Source organism: Petaurus breviceps, unplaced genomic scaffold, assembly GCF_028583685.1.
Source record: "Petaurus breviceps papuanus isolate PSGF00001 unplaced genomic scaffold, PetGlider_PUasm1.0 186, whole genome shotgun sequence".
Taxonomy (NCBI): Eukaryota; Metazoa; Chordata; class Mammalia; order Diprotodontia; family Petauridae; genus Petaurus; species Petaurus breviceps.
The window spans coordinates 44,048,264-44,072,987 of record NW_027185798.1 but is presented as its reverse complement, the minus strand read 5'-3'; positions in this window follow the sequence as shown (position 1 = coordinate 44,072,987).

Here is a 24,724-nt window from a genome sequence, read left to right as displayed (position 1 = left end):
CAGTAAGCTCCTTGAGGGCAGGTACTGTATTTTGCCTCTTTTTGTAAAACCAGTGCTTAGCACAATGCCTGACATACAGTAGGTACTTAATAAATTTTGATTGACTCATTCCATTATATTTGGATATGTACATTCTGGCTACCAGGACAGTGATGGGGCAGGCAGCCACTTGCCATTGGATTGCTAGACTTCCATGAGGTAGATGAGAAAAGCCAAGTCTATGTCATGGAAACCTAGCAAGCAAAACAACTGGGGACCAATGCTTTGGGGAGAGTCTGAGGCTGGGGTAGGAGTGGAACTGCAAGGGAACTAGGAAAGAATGTTGAGTGACCAAGACTGCCAGTTGTTATGAATCCTGTTGGACTGGCGAGCTCAAGAGTCCCTTTACTACTATCCCTGTCTTTTCTCCTCATTTTCAATCCATAACCCTAAAATATGTGCTGATATCCTCTTCCTTCTTTTTCCTTTTCATGAGTTTCTAGTACATGTAATCCGGGAATACTGCTGTCACACACAAAGACCTGGGAGGGGAAGTAAGAGAAGGTTTAGGTCTTGATAGAGGAGGATGTCTCCATATAAGAGCACATGACCTATTTCCTATCACTTTTGTGCAATAAACTCTGGAATCATAGAGGGCAAAAACTGGACTTTTTACTCTACTCTTCACCTGTTGCTCTTCCTGGTTTCAACTCTACAGAACAAGATGCCCAGGGCAGTCAAATTCATCACTTCTAATCTGACCACTATCTTGCCCATTCAAGCCTTGTCTGACACCACCTCCCTCAGCCTCTTCTCCCCTCTGTTTGGAGGGCTGCAGAGTAGCATAACAAACTCCTCCCAATACCATCCTTTATAGAGGACAGAAACCAGACCTTTTGGCTCACTCCACTCTGCACCTACTGCTCTGCCTGATTTCATCTTCACAAAACAAGATGACCCTGAACCAGATACCCTCTGGTTTCCACCCCACCTACCACTCACCCCAACTTTTCTCTATCCTTTTGTGTGTTGTCTCCCCCCCCCCATTAGATCTCAAGCTCCTTAAGGGTAAGGACTCTCTTATTATTAATTATATCCCCAGAACTCATCACAGTTATTGGCATCCAGTAGGTGCTTAATAAGTGCTTATTGGATTGAACTGGTCATAGAGTGTTAAGACTCTAAGTCCATTAATTTTGGGCAGGGATTAGAGGTCAACAAATATAAAAGAGGAAACCAGGAAGATATGGGGGCTCATAAGCTGTGTACAAGTTATAGAATTTATATTTTAACATTTTGAGTAATATTTCATTCCCTAGAATAGTTCCAAACCCAGCCAGCAGGACTCAAACCAAGGCTTTTGGCATAAATGCTGAAACCATAAGCTTGGTGGTAGGGAGACCAGCCTATGTGTCAGAATACTGAGTACTTTTCCGGTGGCCAATGAGATTAGTGTATTCTTTTAGGTTAGGGGATATTATCTCATGCCTGTGCTAGAAAGAAATTGTTTCAAACAATGGGCTAGTAGCTCAAGTAATATGCCATCTTGTGGGCAACTCAGATATTACACTTCCTTGCTAGAAAATTAAGAGTGAGGTGCTGTCCATATAGACTTAGAGAAGGCAGTACTTCAGCCACATGAGCAAATTTGAGCAGCTTGCTCTCCAATGCTCAATTGAGAAGCCATGGGCTAGTTAATAGTGCAGTTAGATTGGAAACTAGTTGAATGATTGAACCCAAAAAGTGGTCATTAATGGTTTGCTGTCAACTTGGAAAGAGATGAGCATTTCAATGCGTCAGGGATCTGTGCTTGGTCCAGTACAGCTTAACAATTTTATCAATGACTTGGATAAAGACATTAATGATATATTTATCAAATTGTAGATGACATAAAAGTGATAGCCCAGGGAGCACATTGGATGGACTAAAAGATTTCATCAAGCTAAAATGTTGAACTGAATCTAATGAGATTACATTTAATAGTAACAAATGCACACTCTCACAGTGTATTCAAAAAATCAACTTCACAAGTTCCAGTTGGGGTGTGACTAGATAGTAGTTCATGTGAAAAGAGAATCTGGTGTCCTTAGTGGACTTCAAGCTCATTATGAGTCAACAGTGTGACTTTGCAACTTTGCTAATGTGATCATAGACTACATTGAGAAACAAAGTACCCACAACCAGGGAGGTAATAATCCTTCTAGACTCTACCCTCACTAGATTACATCTAAAGTATTGTATTAGAAGAACCCTGACAAGCAGGAGAACTACCATAAGAAGCAAACAAAATGGTACCAAGCCCCATGTTCAAACCATTCAAGACTCAAAATAAAGAGTCTGTGAAAACATTAAAGTTAGTGAGTCATCCCCCTTCACTAGACTATAAACTCCATGTGCTCAGGGAATGTGTCTAGTTTCAACTTTCTATCTCCATTTGGAAAGAGGAAAGGCTAGGCATGAAAAAGTTGATCTGACCCCAATCTCTACAGTTGCCCCCAAGAAACTACTACCAACTTCCAGGGAGGATCAATCTAGAAAAAGAAGAGGGCTGTTTCAGACTCTAGAGAATATGTCTGGCTCTTCAGGAGGATGGAATCCTAAGAATACACAGAAATCCTGCAAGCCTTCTAAGGAGGGGAAATACATCTAACAATCTGTAAGTTAATCTGTACATATGTGCCTTGATCACAAGCTCTTTAATTAAAAGCAATCAACTTTGATGAGTTTTACTAAAAGTCAGGAGTCGAGCTTATCAAACACATTATCAGGAGGAAGTATTTCCATTGATGGAGGCCAAGAGGCTAGCAGTGTAGAAAAAGTATTAAGGAAGCCCTTAATAAGGATGGCTGGGTGCCACTCAAGGAATGGGTTCAAGCAGTCAACATCACAGAGATTCAGAGGGATGATATCCAAATCATGCAATTAGTCTCTGGCTAAATTAATTGTTGCACCCATCTAAATGGATTAGACATTTAAATTAGCTGGGTCTGGTTGTTTACTGAAATTGAATTTTTGGTATATTGGAGAAAAGGGTGCATGTGTGGGCTAGAATTCACATTTGTTCTGGCAGAGTCCTGGCTAAATCAAATTGAAATTATTCTTTTTAAGAGAAAGGATTTGAGGCCTTGGGTAAAATCAGTCTCTCTTGGACACTTGGACTGGAAGGCAGCTCTCTGAGCTTTTGCTTGGGTTCTACATGGCATCACTATCATTCAATCAATAAAAGTTAATCAAGTGCTTACTATGTATGTTGTTGATCAGGAAAATACCACATCTCATCACCAAGCAGGAGGAGGTTAAGAGTTAATGACCAGGGCCAGAGCCAAGATGGCAAAGTGGAAGCAGGAACTCATCTGAGCTCCTCTGTGAATTCTATCAGTAATCTCTAAAAAGTGAATCCAAATGGATTTTAGAGTGACAGAATCCATTGGGGGATGGAGTGTGGCAGATTCCCAGTCCAGGAAAGTGCTCATGTTGGACTGGGCAGAGCAAGTATGAGGCATGCAGGCTGCACCAGCACAGACCTGAGACCAGATCACAGTGGAAAGAGAGCAAGCCCTGGCTTTGCAGACTTCTCACCGCAGGATGAAGGATTGGTTGGAGCTGGGTCACAGAAAGTTCAGGAGCAACAGCAGCTTCTCCTGGGGTTATCAGCCTACAGACTGGATGCTTAAAAATCACCTACCTGAACTTCCAGGAGCCAAGATGGCAGAGTAAACCCTAGCTGCTCTAATCCACCTCCCTGACCCTGAAAACCCAGAGATTGTTGCAGTGTAAAATACTGAAAGAGTGGAAGCAGTGAAAGGGTTGGGAGTCCTAGAGGAAGGGTGTTACTGAAGCTATGCTGAGTCTGAAGTGAAGGGTGGGAGGAGTCCAAACAGACCAGAGGGAGATCCTAAAATCTGGGGGGGGAGGGGGAGTGGAGCCAGAAAGAGCTAACACTAGAAGCCCAGGTATGCCTTAACACAATCAAGGAAATCTGCAGACACCAGTGGGGCAGGTTGCCAGTTGCTGAGCCTGCCCAAAGCTCTAGCCCAGGGGCACAGAGGTGGAAACCTGAAGTTGTCAGACCACACCTCCCCCACACCTAATTCTGTGAGCCTCAGGGTAACCCAGGAGAAACACTTAGAAACACTTAGGCCAGGATTGCCTTGGCCTCAGTCTAGACACCCAAAGGCTACAGTACACAAAGTCAACAACCAGACCCCTAGCTCCCAGCTTGAGAAGACTGGGTCAGAGCCCTCTGTACCCCAGAAGCAGAAATCTACTTTAAAATCCAGGAAATAGGCAATCACAATGGGCCAGAAACAACTTGGAAAGGGAAGACCAAAGACGACTGAATGCTACTATTGTGAACAAGAAGAATGATTTTCAGGAGGCATCATCAACTATATCCACACCTGAGACCACAGAAGAAAATATAAACTGGTCTCAAGCCCAAAAAGCATTCTTGAAAGAGCTCAAAAGAGATTTTAAAAGCCAAATTATAGAGGTAGAAAATAAATTGAACAATTCTTTTAAAATTACATTAGCCAGAATACAAAAAAAAAATCTCACTGAAGAAAACAAATCCTTAAAAAGTAAAATTTGTGACCTGGGACAGGAGGTTCAAAATCTAACTGGAGAAAATACCTCCCTAAAAATGAAATCTGAACATATGAAAAAGAAACTTCAAAAACTAACCAAGCAAAATAATTCACTAAAAATTAGTATCAGTTAAGTTGAACCTAATGACTCTATGATGCACCAAGAATCAGTCAAACAAAACATAAAAATTGAAAAATTAAAAGAAAATGTAAAATATCTCATTGAAAAAACAACTAACCTGGAGAACAGATCCAGGAGAAAAAAATCTAAGAATTATTGGTCTACTGGAAAGCCATGACGAAAAAAAAAAACCAGCCTGGACAACATCCTCCAAGAAATTATCAAAGAAAACTGTCCTGAGGTCCTAGAATCAGAGGGTAAAATAGTTATCAAAAGAATTCACCGGACTCCTCCTGAAAGAGATCCCCAATTGAAAAACCCATGAAATACAGTAACCAAATCCCAAAATTATAAGGTCAAGTAGAAAATACTGCAAGCAGCCAGAAAAAAAAAACAAACAAAGAATTCAAATATCAAGCATCTATAAGTCAGGATCACACAGGACCTAGCAGTTTCTACATTAAAAGATCAGAGGGATTGGAACATGATAGTTCATAAGGCAAAAGAGCTTGGACTACAACCAAGGATCAACTACCAAGCAAAACTGAGGATAATCTTTCAGGCAAGGATATGGTCATTCAATGAAATAAGGGACTTCCAGACTTTCCTGATGAAAAAGTCAGAGCTCAATGGAAAATTTGATCTCCAAATACAAGACTCAAGAGAGACATAAAAAGGTAAACAAGGAAAACACACACACACACACACACAAAATTTGTGATTCAGTAAGAGGAAACTGTTTACATCCCTATATGGGAAGCTGATACCTGTCAATATTGAGATTTATATAATTATCATGACATTTTAAAATGACATACATTGATAGAGGGTGTGGGTATAAATGAACTAATCTGATAATAAAAAAAACCTTATTAAGGGGTGCAAAGGGATTGTAATGGGAGAAAAGGAAAAGAGGGGGCAGAAAAGGATAAATTATGCCACATGAAGAGGCATAAAAACATACTATAATAGAGGGAAAGAAGGGAGGGAGATGAACATTATATGAATTTTACTCTCATTGGTTTTGGATCAAGGAGGGATTAACATAATCAGCTAAGTTTAGGATTCTAATGGGAAAAGACACAAAAACTCATGATAGTAGAGGGAAAGGAAGGAGGTAGAGGAGCATTGTATGAAATTTGTTCTCATCAGTTTGGGTTCAAGGAGGGAATAATATACTCCATTGAGTATGAAAATCTATTGTGCCCTACAGGCAGTAGGAAGGGTAAGGGGGAAAACAGGAGGGTGGTTAGTAGGGATGGAAATAGTAGTAAGGGGGAAGGGTAGGTAAATGGAGGGAGGTGCATAGAAAGGGAATACTGAGAGAGGTGGTAGTCAAAAGGAAAATTCTTAAGGAGGGGAAAGGAGAAATAAAAGCATGGATGGGGGGGGATAGGATGGAGGGAAAGACACAGATAGTAATCATAACTGTGAATGTGAATGGGTCAAACTCTCCCAAAAACAGAGGCATATAGTAGAATAGATTAAAAACCATAATCCTACAATATGCTGTCTACAATAAACACATTTGAAACAAGGGGATATGCACAGAGTAAAGGTAAAAGGCTGGAGTAGAATATATTATGCTTCAGCTAAAGTAAAAAAAAAAGCAGGCATAGCAATCCTTATCTCAGACAAAGCAAAAGCAAAAATAGATCTAATTAAAAGGGATAAGGAAAGAAACTATATCCTGCTAAAAGGCACCATTGAGAATGAAGCAATATCATTACTTAACATATAATCACCAAGTGGAATAGCATCCAAATTCCTAGAGAAGTGAAGGGAAGTAGAGGAAGAAATAGAGAGCAAAACTATACTAGAGGGGGACCTCAATCTCCTCCTCTCTGAACTTGATAAATCTAACCTCAAAATAAACAAGAATCAAGGAGGCAAATAGAATTTTAGAGAGGGTAGATATGATAGACCTCTGGAGAAAACTGAATGGGGATAAAAATGGATATACCTTCTTCTTAGTGGTACATGGTGCATACACAAAAATTGACCATGTGGTAGGACATAAAAATCTCACAATTCAATGCAAAAAGGCAGAAATATTAATGCATCCTTCTCAGATCATGATGTAATAAAAAGTACATGCAATGAAGGGTCATGGAAAGATAGACTAAAAACTAATTGAAAACTAAATCATTTAATCCTAAAGAATGAGTGAGTCAGACAAGAAATTATGGAAACAATCAGTAACTTCATTCAAGAGAATGACAATAATGAGACAACATACTAAAACTTGTGAGATGCAGCAAAAGTAGTTCTTAGTTTTATATCCCTAAATGCATACATCAATAAAATAGAGAAAATGGAGATCAACAAATTGGGCATGCAATTGAAAAAGCTAGAAAAAGAACAAATTGAAAATCCCCAATTAAATACTAAATTAGAAATACTGAAAACCAAAGGAGAGATTAATAAAATTGAAATTAAGAAAACTATTGAATTAATAAATAAAACTAAAAGCTGGTTTTATTAAAAAAAAACAATAAAATTGATAGACCTTTAGTCAATATGATAAAAATAAGGAAAGAAAAACACCAAATCATGAGTATCAAAAATGAAAAGAATAGGAAGTGGCTAGCTGGTACAGTGAGTAGAGCACTGGCCCTGTAGTCAGGAGGAACCCGAGTTCTGTTCTGGCCTCAGACACTTAACACCTACACACACACAAAAAAAAACTAGCCTTGTAACCTTGGCAAGTTACTTAACCCCAAATGCCCTCCAAAAAGAAAAAGAAAAAAAATGAAAAGAGTAAATCTACCTCCAATGAAGAGGAAATTAAAATAATAATCAGGAATTATTTTGCCCAATTGTATGCACATAAAGTTGACAATCTTAGTGAAATGGATGAACATTTACAAAAATATAAGTTTCCTAGATTAACTGAAAAGGAAGTAAATCACTTAAATAACCCCATCTCAGAAAAAGACTTTGAACAAGCCATCAATGAACTCCCTAGGAAAAAATCTACAGGGCCAAATGGATCTACTAGCAAATTCTATCAAACATTTAAAGAACAATTGATTCTAATATTTTTTACATATATATATACATATATTTGAATATTTGATTTTAAAACTTTCAATTCCAGATTCATTCCCATCCTTCCTTGTCACCCACTCTTACTAGAAAGATATGCAGTTCAGTATAGGTTGTACATGTGTGGCTAATGCAAAACAATAACATAGTAGATATATTGTAAAAGACTGACTATATTTCCCTCCCTCCTATCCCACCTCCCACTTGTTCTATTCTCTACTTTGATTCCATCTATTTTCAAAAGTGAGTGCTTCCAACTTCCCTCCCCCCCAGCCTGCCCTCCCTTCTATCATCCCCCCTCTCACCCCCTTCCCCCCGCCCTATTCTCCTGGAGGGTGAGATACCTTATATAGTGTGTATTTCACTCCCTCCTCAAGCCAAATTCAATGGGAATAAGGTTGACCCATTCCCTTTTGCCTTCCTATTCTTCCCCTCCATTGTAACCATTTTCCCTTGCTTCTTCTGTATGAGATAGTGTAATGTAATGCCAAAAGAAGGCAACTTCCCAGGTTCAAAATACCAGCATAGGTGCTCTCTATTTTGTTCAGTGACAAACCCAGAACAGAGAAGATCAAAACATGACATCATTCAAAATACAGCATTTACTAAGCGTGATTAAATAATCTCCAAGTACTACCCCACCCCAGGACCTTCCAATCATTCAATCAATTACAAAGTCTCTGTTCTAAATACTTCTCCACCCCTAGGCTATACCTTAATTAAGTCCACCACAAAGCCCCTCTTCTCAAATGGAGATTAGTTTCCAAACATAAGGTCAAAAGTTCCCCACCCCTGGATCACAATTGAATCTACCCCAGAGTTACATCAAGTTTAAACACAGCACTTAATACCCAAATGGAGGTCTTTTCTTCATCTTGACACGAGGCAAGTTCTCAGCAATCTTAGTTCCTGGGGAGACAAGGCTTAGCAAGGCCATAAGATACATTGCCACTCCCTTCATGAATTTATCCTCTGTCTGTAGAACAGTCCTAGAACCCCAGAACACATTAGCAAAGCCCTCTCCCAGGATTTCTGTAAACATACAACAAGAAAATCCTTCTTCAGGGCTTCTGAACCAACAGAAAGGCTCCCAGACCCCTGCAACAACAGCACTGTCCTTCACCAATGGACAGTATTCACTCTGTCTGCAGGACAGTCTCCAGACCCCTGCAACAACAGCACTGTCCCTCACCAGTGGACAGTATTCACTCTCTGTCTGCAGGACAGTCTCAGGGCTTCTTAGCGAACAGCCAGGTTCCAGGACTTCTTCAACAAAAGGACTGTCTTTCACCAGTGGACAAATCTGGCAAAACAACATCAAAACAGACAGACAAAGTACCAGCAAAACAGCCATGTCTCCTCAGTCCTTGGCAGCTCAGGGGGCAGGTCTCAAAAGTCCAGGGCAATTCAAAGCGGCCACCAGCAATTCTCTTAGTCTCTCTCTCTCCACGAGGTGCTGCTTCCAAAAAGATCTTCTGCCTCTCTCTAGTGTCTCTCCAAATCTACATCACCAGCTCCTCCCAGTTCAGGACTTTCTTTTCACATCAACAAGCCCATCCCACAGGTGGGATTAACAAACTCTGGGCTTTAACACAATCAATTTGAAAACCAAGCCAATACAGGGGAATCTTTAATTGCCATTACTATCACAGATAGTTTACCCCAATCTGTCTCTCCCCATCTCCCCTCGTTATATTCCTCTCACCTCTTAATTTCACCTTTTAAGTATCATTCCTTCCTGTTAAATTGGTCCTGTGCCCTCTATCTATGTATACCTGTAAACATATATACACACATTCACATATGTATTCATATGTCCATATACCCTCACATATAGACAAATATATATATTTCTAATCCCTTCAACTACTGAGAAAAGTTTCATAAGTTACAATTATTGTTTGTCCATGTAGGAATGTTACTAGTTCAACTTTGATAAGTTCCTTATGATTCCTTTTCCCTGTTTACCTTCTCATGCTTCTCTTGCTTCTTGTATCTGAATGTCAAATTTTCTATTCAACTCTGGTTTTTTCAGCAAGAATGCTTGAAAGTCCTCTATTCCACTGAATGACCATATTTTCCCCTGAAACATGATACTCAGTTTTGCCAGGAAGGTGACTCTTGGTTTTAATCCCAGCTCCTTTGCCCTCCAGAATATCATATTCCAAGCCCTTCGATCCCTCAGTGTAGAAGCTGCCAGATCCTGGGTTATCCTGATTGTGTTTCCACAATATTCAAATTGTTTCTTCCTGGCTGCTTGTAATATTCTCTCCTTAATCTGGGAATTCTGGAACCCAGCTATAATATTCCTAGGAGTTTTCTTTTTGGGATCTTTTTCAGGAGGTGATTGATGGATTCTTTCAACCTCTATTTTGCCCTCTGGTATTAAAACATCAGGGCAGTTTTCTTTGAGAACTTCCTGGAGGATGATTTCTAGGTTCTTACTTTGGTCATGGCTTTCAGGCTGTCCAATAATTTTTAAATTATCTCTCCTGGATCTGTTTTCCAGGTCAGTGGTTTTTCCCATGAGATATTTCACATTGCCTTCTATTCTTTCATTTGTTTGGATCTGTTTAAAAGCATCTTGATTTCTCATAAAGTCATTAGCTTCCATTTGCTCCAAACTAATTCTGAAGCAATGATTCTCCTCATTGAGCTTTTGAGATTCTTTTTCCATCTGGCAAATTTGGCTTTTTAAGGCATTCTTCTCCTCATTGCCTTTTTGAGCCTCCTTTGCCATTTGAGTCAGTCTGTTTTTTAAGGTATTATTTTCCTCAGTCAGGCTGTTGACTCTCATTTCATAATTTTCTTGCATTGTTCTCATTTCTCTTCCCAATTTTTCCTCTACTTCTCGTATTTGGTTTTCAAAATCTTTCTTAAGGTCCTCTATGGCCTGTAACCAGCTTGTATTTTCCTTTGAAGCTTTTGGTGCAGGAGTTCTGACTTCACTGTTTTCCTCCTGTTCCATGCTTTGCTCCTTTTTGTCTCCAAAATAGGAGTGTATTGTTGGAATCTTCTGTCTGCTTTGTTTCCTTTGCCTGCTCATTTTGCCACTCAATTACTTGACTTCTGGGCTTTTTGCCACAGTAGGACTCTGCCACCAGACAGGGGAGCTTTCGTCCCAAACGCTGGGTTTTTTCAGCTGCCAGAGGTATTACATGGGTGCCCTCTCTGAGGTCTCCACACGCTCTCACAAACTGGACACACACCCCAGAACCTCCACCCTAGACTGCAATCCAGATCCAAGCAGGTTAAAGCAAGAGCGATTACCCCTCAGACTGGTGCTTGGTCCCCCTACACTCTGCAGGCCAAGAGATGAAGCTGCCATGTGGCACTGGCTGGCTGTGCTGGCATCTCAGTGGCTTTTCGCCCTGGGGGTAAAAGCCACACACTCCCACTTACTGGTCCCAAAGTCCAGACTGCAGTGACCTCTCACTTTGTCCTTTCTGTCTATGTGTTGATAAGTCTGGAAATGGCCACAGCAGCTGCTGATCTGGAGTCCCTCTGGCCAGCAGCTGGTCTGGCCCGCCCTGGGGCTAAAGCCTCGGTGGGGCTGGGCTTGGCTCCCAGAGCTCTGTGCTGGATTCCTGCCAGCCTACCGGGCTGTCCTCAGGGAGAGGTTAGCTTCTCTGTGTCGTTTTGTGGGTTCTGCAGCTCCAAAGTTTTTTTAGAGTCCCCTTTTTACATGGATTGGGGAGGGTGGAAGCCAGAGCTGCAGGAAGGTCGTGCTTTGACTCCGCCATCTTGGCTCCATCCCCCTGATTCTAATATTTTGCAAACTATTTAGGAAAATTGGAGAAGTCTTACCAAATTTTTTTCTGACACAAATATGGTACTGATACTTAAATCGGGAAGAGAGAAAACGGAGAAAGAAAAATATAGACCAATTTCCCTCATGAATATAGATGCAAAAATATTAAATAAAACATTAGCAAAAAGACTACAGCAACTTATCACAAGAATAATAAACTTTGATCAGGTAGGATTTATTCCAGGAATGCAAGGATGGTTCAAAATTAGGAAAACTATCAGTATAATTGATCATATCCACAGCAAAACTAGCAGAAATCATATGATTATCTCAATAGATGCAGAAAAGGCTTTTGACAAAATACAACACCCTTTCCTATTAAAAGCACTAGAACATATAGAAATAGATAGAGTCTTCCTTAAAATAATAAGTAGCATCTATCTAAAACCATCATCAAGTATTACATGTAATGGGGATAAGTTAGAAGCATTTCCAATAAGATCAGGGGTGAAACAAGGATGTCCACTATCCCACCTCTTATTCAGTTTGGTACTAGAAATGTTAGCAGTAGCAATCAGAGAAGAAAAAGAAACTGAAGGAATAAAATTAAGGCAAATAAGAGACTAAGCTATCACTCTTTGTAGATGATATGATTGACATACTTAGAGAATCCTGGAGAATCAAGTAAAAAAACTACTTGAGATAATAAATAAATTTGGCAAAGTTGCAGGATATAAAATAAACCCACATAAATCCTCAGCATTCCTATATATTTCTAATGAAATCCAACAGCAAGAGGTAGAAAGAGAAATTCCATTTAAAGTTACTCTAGGGGAGGCTAAGTGGCACAGTGAGTTCGGTTCCAGCCTAAGACACTTAACACCCACACAAAAATACTAGCCTCCAGCCTTGGGCAAGTTACTTAACCCCAATTGCCCTCCAAGAAAGACAAAAAAAATAAATAAATAAAAAAATAAAGTTACTCTAGACATCATAAAATATTTGGGAATCTACCTGCCAAAACAAACCCAGGACCTATATGAACACAATTACAAAACACTTTCCACACAAATAAAGTCAGACCTAATTGGAAAAAATATCAGCTGTTTGTGGCTAGATCGAGCTAATATAATAAAAAATGACAATTTTACCTAAATTTAATTACATATTTAGTGCCATACCAATCAAATTACCAAAAAATTATTTTATACAGCTAGAAAAAATAGTAACAAAATTCACTTGGAAGAACAAAAGGTCCTGAATATCAAGGGAATTAATGAAAAGAAATGTTAGGGAAGGTGGCCAAGCCATACAAGATTTTAATCTGTATTATAAAGCAGCAGCCACCAAAACTACTTGGTAATGGCGGAAGAATAGAGTAGTGGATCAGTGGAATGGATTAGGTACAAGAGACACAGCAGTCAATGACTATAGTAATCTACTATTTGATTAACCCAAAGACCCCAGTTTTGGGGATAAGGACTCACTATTTGACAAAAAATGCTGGGAAAACTGGAATATAGTATGACAGAAACTGGGCATAGACCAATATCTTACACCGCATACCAAAATCAAGTCAAAATGAGTGCACAATCTAGGTATAAAGGCTGATACTGGAAGCAATCTGAGAGAGCAAGGAATAGTTTACCTGTAAGATTTATGGAGGTGGGAAGATTTTATGACCAAACAAGAGTTAGAGAGCATTATGAAATGCAAAATGGATCATTTTGATTACATTAAATTGAAAAGTTTCTATACAAATAAAGCCAATGTAACCAAGATTAAGAGGGAAGTGAAAAATTGGGAAAGAATTTTTACAACCAGTGTCTCTAGAGGATAAAGGCTTCATTTCTAAAATATACAGAGAATTGAGTCAACTCTGTAAGAATACAAGACATTCCCAATTGATAAATGGTCAAAGGATATGAACAGGCAATTTTCAGAGAAAGAAATTAAAAATATCTATAAGCATATGAAAAAATGCTCTAAATCACTATTGATTAGAAAAATGCAAATCAAAACAACTCTGAGGTACCACATCTCATTGATCAGATTGGCTAAGATGACAAAACAGGAAAATGATTAATACTGGAGAGGATGTGGAAAAATTGAAACACTATTGCATTGTTGGTGGAGTTGTGAACTGATTAAACCATTCTGGAGAGCAATCTGGAACTATGCCCAAAGGGCTATAAATAAGTGCATACCCTTTGACCCACCAATATCACTTCAAGGATTGTATACCAAAGAGATCAGAGAAGTGGGAGAAGGACCTGTATGTACAAAAATATTTATAGCAGCTCTTTTTGTGGTAGCAAAGAATTGGAAATCAAGGGGATGCCCATCAATTGGGGAATGGCTAAACAAGTTGTAGTATATGAATGTAATGGAATACTATTGTGCTATAAGAAATGAGGAGCAGGCAGACTTCATAATAACCTGGAGAGACTTATATAAAGGGATGTTGATTGAGAAGAGGAGAACCAGGAGAAATTTGGATACAATTACAGACACAACATATATGTGATGACCAACTTTGATAGACTGGGCTCCTCTCAGCAATAAATATAAGACAACTCCAAAAGACTCATGACAGAAAGAGATATCCACATCCAGAGAAAGAACTACAGAGTCTGAATGAAGACTGAAGCAAACTCCTTGCTCTCTCTCTCTTTTTTTGTTTTGTTTCTTCTTTCTCATTGTCTATTCCATTGTCTATAATCCTTCTTTACAACCTGACTAATGTTTAATGTGAAGGTATTTGTAGACCTTATATTTGATTGCATGCCACCATGGTGGGGGAGGGGAGGGAGGAGGAGGAGGAGAAAATTTAAACCCAAGGGATCGTGGAACTGAATGTTGTAAACTAAAAGTAAATAAATAAACTTTTGAAAAATAAGTGAGAAAAAGAGTATTAACTGTTTAAAAAAAAGAGTTAATGGCCAGCTGCAATAACTTAGGCTCCCAGGGCTTCTTAATTATTTTTGTCATGGATCCCTTTGAAGACTGGTAAAAACTATGGACCACTTCTTGGAAGAATGTTTTTAAATGCATAAAACAAAATGCATGGATTCCAAAACCAATTCCATTAAAAAAAATTTAACAAGTTCACAGATACTAGTTTTAAGAATTCTTGCTATCGGGGTGGCCAGGTAGCACAGCGAGTAAGAGCACCAGCTCCAGTGTAGGGATGACCTGGAGATCAAATCCTGGGCTCAGACACTTAGCACCCACCCAGAAACACCTGGCCGTGTAACCTCGAGCAAGTTACTTAACCCCAATTGCTTAGGGGCGGCCAGGTGGCTCAGTGAGTAAGAGCACCGGCTCCAGTGTCGGGATGACCTGAGGATCAAATCTGGGCTCAGATACTCAGCACCACACCCAGAAATAACTGGCCATGTAACCTTGAGCAAGTTACTTAACCCTGATTGCTTTAAAAAAAAAAAAAAAAGAATTCTTGCTATGGTCGGGAACAGGATAAGACCAGCGCTTGGGCTTTCTCTTTATTAAGCAGACCTGAGAAAAGTGGAAGAAGTTAGAACATCAAGGCCAAGGAATTAGGCAGGAGCTAGGACTGAAGGGGCAACGCAAATGGAAGCAGTATGAAAGCAACCACCTGGAAAGTAGGAACAAAGCCAGGGGCCAGGAACGAGGAGAATTAATCAGGTGCACACGAGACCAGGGGAGCAAAGTGGAAAGCAGAGGCTTTGTAATAATGCTTGCTGTCTTTGAGCAGTGAGTTAGAGCACAAAAAACATGACCCCTCTTTCTCTTTAAGGGGAATCAGCTTTCTGGGAATTCAAGAAAAAGACAGAAATCATTTTCTGCAAAAGAACCAGAAGAGTGTCCTTTAAATGCAATTGGGGGGGGGGGGGGGGGGGGGGGGGGAACCCTTCCCAGAGTTACTCGATTAGCAATATGACCTGGCAGCCAGGTCACTCAGCAGAATTTTCAGGAGCTCAGTCTACAGCTGTTCCACACTTGGGAAAAATGTAAAGAGGGCAACTCACCCACTGGGCCCCCTGGGGGAAAGCAAACTTTCCCTCTAAGTGGGTCCTAGACTGATGGGGGCCCTGGAGTTATCTTCAGTGCTTTCCTCTGTCCCAATGGACAAGCCTCTTCTCTGAGAGTTTTTAATAATAAAAGAAAGCTCCTATCTGCCTGGGCCAGGGAGTGAGACTCCCTACTTAAGCCAGAGGGGTAAAATGCTCTGACTCTGTAATTCGTTACACTGAACAGAGCTTTCCATTGGGTTGGAATAGCAACTCTTCACTCCTCTCCTAAGGTTCATTTCACATCTGTTATAAAGAGCCAGCAATAGCTTGGCTCTTGGCTATGCGGTCGATGGTGCAGAGGTGATGAGATTGTCTGTACGGGGAAGGAAGGAGATAATCTAGTTTGCTCTGTCTTTCAGATTGTGGGAGCAAGTATGAAAATGAAATTTTCAGCAGGTTAGTCCTATATGCTTTCTGCTGATGGTTATTATTTAACATTTTCTGAGCATCAAGAAGTTCCTGGGGTCTATAGAGAGCAGAGCTTGACAACGTTCCTTACTCTTAGAGCTCAGAGATCATGTTCAAGAGATAAGCAAGAAATGCAATTTCAAGGGAAAGATTATCATATGCTTTAGTTTAAATAGTGAATTGGAGGAGGAGTTAAGGAAAGGAAAGTGGTAGTAGCTTGGGCATGGTAGCAGAGTACTCTAAGTGAAGACCCTTGCTGATGACTTAAATCCTAGATAGAATGTAAGTTTCTTGACAACAGAGATTGTTTCTTTTTTTCTTTGCATCCTTAGCAATTGGCATAGTGCTGACACATAATAAGTATTTAATAAATGTTTCTTGATTAATTGGTTTTAGTCACAATCTTATCAAGTAGGGACACAAGCAGGCAAAATCATGGGTCAGGCTGTTTTAGGGAATGGGGGAAAAAAGATCAGAACGAAAGAAGAAAGAAGGAGGTTTGGAGTTACCAATGCCAAGAAACCAAATTTGAGAAAGGTTGCTTAGGTCAGCAGCAATCACAGAAAAGCCTAGCCATGTCCAAAAGAAAGGAAGGCTTTCAGCAGTTAACCATATCATCAGTCTCACTGGATTCAGAAGTTCTGAGTATCCTGAAGACTTTCTGTGGGCCCACTCCTTCTGTTCCTTCAAGAAGTTTAAAAAGATCGCCCTCTGCTATCTGGCCACATTCTGGCAAAGGCAGAGCCCAGTGAGCATTTTCTGCCTAGGACTATTCCTGAAAGCTAAGAGCTTTGCCTAACCATCCATTTCACCACAGCATCCCTCAAACATTATAAATTAAAATTGTATAAATTGTTCTCCTGCTTCTGTTGGGCCAACTCTGCAGTTCATACGACTCTTCAGGTTTCTCTGAAACAATTCCCTGCGTTATTTCTTATAGAAAAATAGTATTCCAACTCATTCATATACCAAAACATTTTCAGCTATTTCCCAATTGATAGACACCCCTTGAGATTCCAATTCTTTGCCACATCAATTCTTACCTAGCCTTTAGTCACTGAGTATGTGCTACCTCAGATGAACTGAGACCTGAGAAAGACTTTAATTTAAGAAGACCAAGGTCTCCCACTGCATCTGGAAATACATTCAGTCCTCCAGATCTATATATTGCCACTGGACCCAGATGACTCCAGGGAAGAAAGTGAGGCTGGTGACTTTGCACAGTGCTGCCTCACTTAAATTCAACTCACTTGCATGTCACGTCATCATCTTCCTGATGGGATAGGGCTCTTCAAGAACGAAGGACAAACAACAAGGACAATCTCAAGAAGAGCTTTAAATGGTTCTCATATCCTTAGTATGTTTTGCTTAGGATTAATCCCTCCCTTATTCTGTTCTTCCCTTTTTTTCCTTTTATCTTGTTAGGTGAAATGTGGTTCTGTACCCGACTCTGTGTTTGTAGATTCTTCTCTTTTGACCAGTTCAGAAGAGAGTGAGGATGAAGCGTCAGTCATTCCCCCAGTCCTTTCTCCTTGTATATAGACTTCTATTTGTGAATGCTGATTATGTCAGATGATTTTCCCTAACCTTCTTTTCCTTTCCACCCCTTTCCTCTCCCTTTCTATTCTTCTTTTAAGATCAAGACATAATAGAAATACTCCCAAGCCTTCTGTCTGGTAATAGGATTCATAGAGTACATATGTATCATCCCTCCATGTTAAAATGTAAGCTGTTTATCTTTGCTTATTCCTTAGTCATTTTTTTCATTTGTTTGTGTTTTTATAGGGTTTTTTTTATGTTTCTCTTAACTCCTGTGTTTGCACTCCAATGCTTTTATGCAGCTCTGTCTATTCATCAGGAATGCTTAGATATCCTCTATCTCATTAAAAATTCGGTTTTCCCCAGTATGATTACAGTCAATATTGATGGGTAAGTTATTCTTGGCTGAATCCCTATATCTTTTCTGCAATATTGTATCCCAAGCTTTCTGCTCCTTTCTAGTGGTGGTTCTAAATCATGTATGATCCTGACTGTGGCTCCATGGTACTTGAATTTTTTCTTTCTGACAGCTTGCGGCATTTTTTTCTTTGAAGCTCTGATTTTAGCTATAATATTCTTGGAAGTTTTCATTTGCGGAGTTCTTTCAGGAGGTATTCAGTAGATTCTTTATATTTCCACTTTGCCCTTTGGTTCTAAGAGATCTAGGCAATTTTCTTTTAAGATTGATGACTAGGTTCTTTTTATTTTGGGGGGTCATGGCTTTTGGTAGTACAATCATTCTTACATTTTTTTCTCCTTAATCTGTTTTCCTGTTCAGTTGTTTTTGCTATGAGATATCTAGCATTTTCATTTATTTTTTACTTTATTTTTAACATTTCTTATTGCTTCATGGAGTTAGTTGTAGTCTTGTTGTCTAATAGAATTCAATTTGGTGCATTCTTTTTCAGGGACTTTGTTGCTTGGGCAAGGTTTTGTACCTCTTGTATAAAACTTGTTAATCCCCTTTCCAATTCTTTCTTCTATAACTCCTGTTTCTTTTCCAATTATTTGCTTTAGTGCTCTCTTTTCATTTATAAAAAAAAATATTTTAACTCTTTTTTATGCTCTTGCTTTGTCTTCCAAGAATTCTAGTTGAATTTGCATCCAAGCTATTTTTGAGGCTTTACTTGTACATGTTTTGCAATCATTCTCTTCTTCTGCGTTTGTATCTTGAGTGTTCCTCTCATGGTAATACCTTTTTATGGTGGGTTTCTTTTTTGTTTGTTTATTCTTTCCAGCCTACTTTCCGACTTCAGACTTTATATTTAGGCCATGCTCTGTGCTCTTCTGAACTTGACTGCTATCAAGCATCTGGAAAGCCCTGCTGATTCAGAATGACAGAACTATAGGTTTCCTTTTGGTGTGGAATTTCTACCTCAGTTAATTTTCTGCAGTCTGCAAATTGAGCTGGAAGCCAAAACTGAGACCTCACTCTACTCTTGGGGTAAGAGTCACATTGCTGCTGCTAGCTTCCAAATTTAATCCTTGCTGAGTTAAACTCCTCACTCCAGGATATCAGCCTTAGGGAAAGTCCTTTCCTCAGTTCGTCATGGATCTGTCACTAAAATTGAGTATTAAGTGACAAAGTTACCAGTTAACACCTGTTTTCCTGAACTCTGCATGCTTGAGATTGAGGTACCCCAGTATGCATCTGGGGTAACCTTCTTGCCCAGGTACACAGCTGTCTCCCTACACTAGAATGTTCTGAATGCTTTGCTCCTTGCCCTATCTACTATGTCTCTAGACCTATCCTTCTACACTGACTTGGGCTGGAAAAATGACTCACTGTGACATCTTAGATTTCTTCATCAGGATTTGGTCCAATACATTTTCTAGGTCTATTTGGAGAATTTTGGTGGGGGGGAGCTAACTGTAACTAACTTAATTCTGCTACTATGCCATCTTGGCTCTACCCCAGTCCAGCTTCTTAGCAAACTTTCCCTGTGTGAATAGAGGTGTACATTCCCTCAGTTGTAACTGATAGTTGTGGATCACGCCTCCAAGTGTAGTTGACTATTGCTTCTTTCAAAGTTAGGAGTAACCCTACAGGTCACTGGGATTTTGAATACTATAATCCATAAACCACCACCAGTATACTTCTTATTAACTATTATGCAATAGTCCCTCTTTTTCAGTATTATTTCTATTTTCAGTTTCAAATTTTCCCTCTCCCTACATCCACACACCCACTCAATGAGAAGGCAAGAAATACAATATTATCATGCATATGAAGTCATGAAAAACATAGTTCTGCATTAATCATATTCCCTCCAAAAAAATCACAAGAAAAATAAAGGAAAAAATATGCTTCAATCTTTACAAGTCCATCAATTCTCTATCCAGAGGTGGATAGTACTTTATGTCATAAATCCTTTGGGATTATGGTGAATCATTGGATTTATCAGAGTTACTAAGTCTTTCATAACTGATTTTCTTTACAATACTGCTTTTACTGTGTACATTGTTCTTCTGGTTCTGCTCATGTCACTTTGCATCAGTTCATATAAATCTTCCCAGGTTTTTCCTGAAGCCATCCCCTTTATATTTCTTATAACCCAACCCAACAGTATTCTGTCGTATTCACATACCATAACTTGTTCAACTATTCCACAACTGATGAGCATTCCCTCAGTTTCCAATTCTTTGTCATTGTAATGGGAATCTGAAGATCTTCCCTGCCCCTTGGCCCCTTGATAGGTTTAAGTGAATCTGAGAACCTTCCCTGATTTGAAAATATACTCTGCCCCATAATAGGCTGAATGTGGTCACATGGAGCCCTGTGGCAGGAGGCTTGTTTTTCAGGAATGCCCACACCTTGTTACTTTGTGATTGGGCAGTGGGTCAAGAGAGTCGTGACATTATCTAACCCAGGAAAGGTTTTGCTTTGGAGCTCACTTTGGAAAGAGTTGTGATTTGGCCAGATGAGACTCTGGGCAGCTGTTGAGCTCCCCCCCCTTTCCCCTCTTCCCCCCGCACCGGCTTTGAAAACCCAGATGTTGGTGCTTCCCTCTCTGGTATTAGATATGGATGTAATGGTCAGACAGCTAGAAGCCCTGTTTGCTGAATTATGTTATTTTCTGTTGTAACTTCTGTTGGTATTCTCTGAAGTTCAGGGTGCTGACTTTTTTCCCTGAACTAGGTAAATAATATATGTTTAATTAAAGTAAGATTGTTAACCCATTTTGAGTTGCTTTCCTTTAGAAAAGCAGATCTAAGAACATGCGCTAGCAGTCATCCTGGGTATGCTAGGGTGCTTGCTGCTACAGCCACCACAAAAAAAGAGCTGCCATAAATATTTGTAAATATGGGTCCTTTCCTTTTTTTTAATCTTCTTGGAGCATAGAACTCATAGTGGTATTGTTGGACCAAAGGATATGCAGTTTTATAGCTTTGGGGGGCATAGTTCCAAAGTGTTCTCCAGAACTGTTAGACTTGTTCATAGTTCCACCAGCAATGCATTAGTGCACTTGCTTTCCTACATCCCCTCCAGCACTTATCATTGTTTAACACATATGTTAACCAATCTGAAGGGCATGAGATGATACCTCAGAGTTGTTTCAATTTGCATTTCTCTAATTATTAGTGATTTACAACATTTTATAAGATTATTGATAGATTAGATTTTTTCCCCTGAAAACTTCCTATCCATATCATTTGAACATTTATCAACTGGGGAATGATCAGACATTAGTCTCAATTGTCTTTTAGAAAGAGTATTTAGTAAGGTTGTATATATAATAAGATCAATTGGTAGGGAAAGGGAATCAGCATTTATTTAGTACCTACCACATGCCAGGAACTATGTTAAGTGCTTTATAAATATTATCTCATTTGATCCTTACAACAACAACAGTGGAAGCTGTCATTATCCCCATTTTATAGCTGAGGTCAAGTGACCTGTCCAGGGTCACATAGCTAGTAAATCTATAAGAATGGATTTGAACTCAGATCTTCCTGACTCCAGACCTAACACTCTATCTAATGCACCACCTACATGGTTTGAAATATTCTTTGCCCTCCCCCCCCCTTCAAAAGAAAAAGAAAAAAACTAGGGCATATTTTCTCACTGCATACACAAGGACTGTAGGGTGAGTAGGCTCAAACTTGAAGTGAGACATATATGTAGAGACTATGTGGTAAACTCAACACTCACAATTGGTTATTAGAAGTCTTATCTTAGGGGGTGGCTAGGTGGCACAGTGAGCACTGGCCCTGGAGTCAGGAGGAACTGAGTTCAAATCCAGCCTCAGACACTTAACACACACAACAAAACTAGCCCTCTGACCTTAGGCAAGCCAATTGCCCTCCAAAAAGCAAAAAAAAAAATCATTCAAAGAAGTCTTTTCTTGAATCCATAGACAGAAATCTTTTATGATTCACAGAGAAACATATATCAAAGCTTTTCTTCTTTCAAGTGACTATCTTTCTATGTCCATGTTTTCCAGGTCTGTCTTCAGTGTAATCCTCTCTGGTCTTATTTGGATGTGTTATCTCTTCAATGACATGGTTGATGAGAGGACAGAGAGTATGACCCTACCTCTGGACCCCCACTTCTTCCCTTACTGCCCTCTGGCACAGGGTCAAGGGTCTTCAAGGAGCAGAAGGTTGACTACTTTACTGCTGGACTGAGTGTTGGAATTCCTCTACCATAAGCCTGCAGAAATTTGAGCAATTTGTTTGGTGAGCCAATCCCATTAGTCTCTTCCTGACCCAATCACAGAGATCATATCTAGTAAGAAGTCACTGGGGCTGGAGTCAGGAAGACATGAGTTTCAATCCAGCATCAGATATATACTAGCTGTGTGACTCTGGGCAAGTCAATTAACTTCTATCCGGCCCCTTTAGACTGTGATCACTTTTGAGAACAAGGATGCCTTTTAGCTTTCGCTTTGATCAGATGAGACAGTATGTATACAGGTGAGCACTAGGTCTAGAGCCAGGAAGACTTGAGTATAAATCTGGCCTCAGACACTAACTAGCTGTGTGACCCTGAGGAAGTCATTTTACAGCTGTCTCAGTTTAGAGTTTACAGTATTTCTCAGTTTTCTCAACTGTAAAATGGGAAGATAACAGCACTGACCACCCAGGATTGTTGTGAGGACTAAGTGAGATAGTATTTGTAAAAGTGCTTACCACAGTGCCTGGCACCCAGTGGGAACTTAATAAATGCATATTTGTTAAGCTTGAAACAAGAAGTTGTATCCAGCAGTCAACTAACTAATAAACTAATAAACCTTTAACCCTGCAGCAGGCTCACAAGCACAAAGACCTGACATTGGACTTGTTTCTCAGGATTCCTAGTTTACCACTACCCCCACCCCCCAGGGAGGTTCCTAGAAAAATTGCAGGCTTTGGGTCAGAAGAACTGGGCACCATCTGGGTAACCTTGGACAAATCAGTTAGTCTTGCTGGTCCTCAGTTTCCTTATATGAAAAAAGTGAAGAAGTTGTACTAGATGGTATCTGAGGTCTCCTCCAGATCTAAGTCCTTGATAATATGACCTCCTCAGAACAGGTTGAGCAAACCTGCCCACACCTAGAACATTAACACCTAGAACAGATCTTTTTGCCTCCTACCCCCGAGGAAGAGCAGCTGATGTTCAACATAGACCCATCAGTCACTCAGGGGAATCCATGCTTCACTGCCCTTTATGGTTTCATCCCAGCCAGCAGTTATCTGTAGAGATATCCTTTCCCTGCAGAGATGAAGGGGGTTAGCCAGTCAAACCTAATTTTAAAACACAGGTTTAATCAGTTATGCAAATGCCAGCCTTTCATTTGCCAAAAAAAAAAGTTCCAGGTTAAAGTTCACTGGAGGATTCTGTGGAACTTGACTGACAATGGAAAGCCTATTAGGACACAAAAAAGATATTATCCCAGACCTGAAAAGCCAGTGAGACACCAAGAGCATTGAGGAAACCCACTCAGTGTGGAAGCTATTCACCTAACAAGATACTGAGAGGTATTGAGAGCTCTAAGAGGGACAGGAATCTCTCACCTACCATATGAGGGACAAGCATGCCTCACCTACCACCTGGAGAAGAATTATTTCAACCTCCAACACTCCTGTGAGAGTCAGGAAGGATGCACAGGTATTTGGCTCTTTCCGTGACCAGCATGCTTCCCTTGCATGGAGATGACAAAGAAACTCCAAATTTGATAGTGAGTCTTGGTATTATAGTCATTTAGAGCTAGAAAGCACTTCAGAGATTACCTAGTCCATACTTCTCACTCTACAGATGAGGAAACTGAGGCACAGATTTGCCACTTAAGTGACTCCCCCAACATCACACAGGTCATAATTAATGGAGATAAGATTTCAAATCAAATCCTCTGACTCCAGAGTCTGTTTCCTCCACTCTACTATCCTTTCTCCTTCTTTTTCTACATGTGTCAGAAATAACAGCGAGGAGGAGAGAATATGTACTATCTCAGCTTGTGGAAGATTATTCAGAACAAGAGACAACCCCAAAAATCTCCATCACTCCATATGGGCAGAATTAGAGGCTATCTTGTCTGCAGGCAAAAAGATGGATGAAATGACTTTTGTAGCTCTCACTAACACTAGGAGTAGAAAAAGGGTTAGAGTAACAGCTAAAAAAAGAGCCATTGTCTAAGCTGAATCTCAGATGCTTTAAAAAAATATATTATTTCCAAATTACGTGTTAAAAATGTTAATGTTCATTTTTTTTTCATCTTGCATTCCAAATTCTCTCCCTCCCTCCTCAAAAAGGCAAGCAATTTGATACAGATTATACATGTAAAGTCATGCAAAATATATTTCTACACTTTAGTTGTGCTGCAAAAGAAAATATAGACCAAAAAAAAAACAACAAACAAGAAAAATATAGTTTAAAAAGTATGCTTCAATCTGCATTCAGAGTTCATCAGTTCTCTCTCTGGAGTTTGATAGAATTTTTCTTCATGGGTCCTTTGAAATTATCTCGGATCATTGTCTTAATCAGAGTAACCAAGTCTTTCACAGTTGATCATCCTTTCAATTTTGTACAAATGTTCTCCTGGTTCTGCTCACTTCACTTTGCATGAGTTTACTTAAGTCTTCCCAGGTCTTCCTGAAACTATCCTAGTCATCATTTCTTATAGCACAATAGTATTCCATCATGATCATATACCACAACTTGTTCAGTCACTCCCCAATTGATGAGAATTCCAATTCTTTGCCACCACCAAAAGAGCTGCTATAATATTTTTGTACAAAGAAGTCCTTCTCTCTTTTC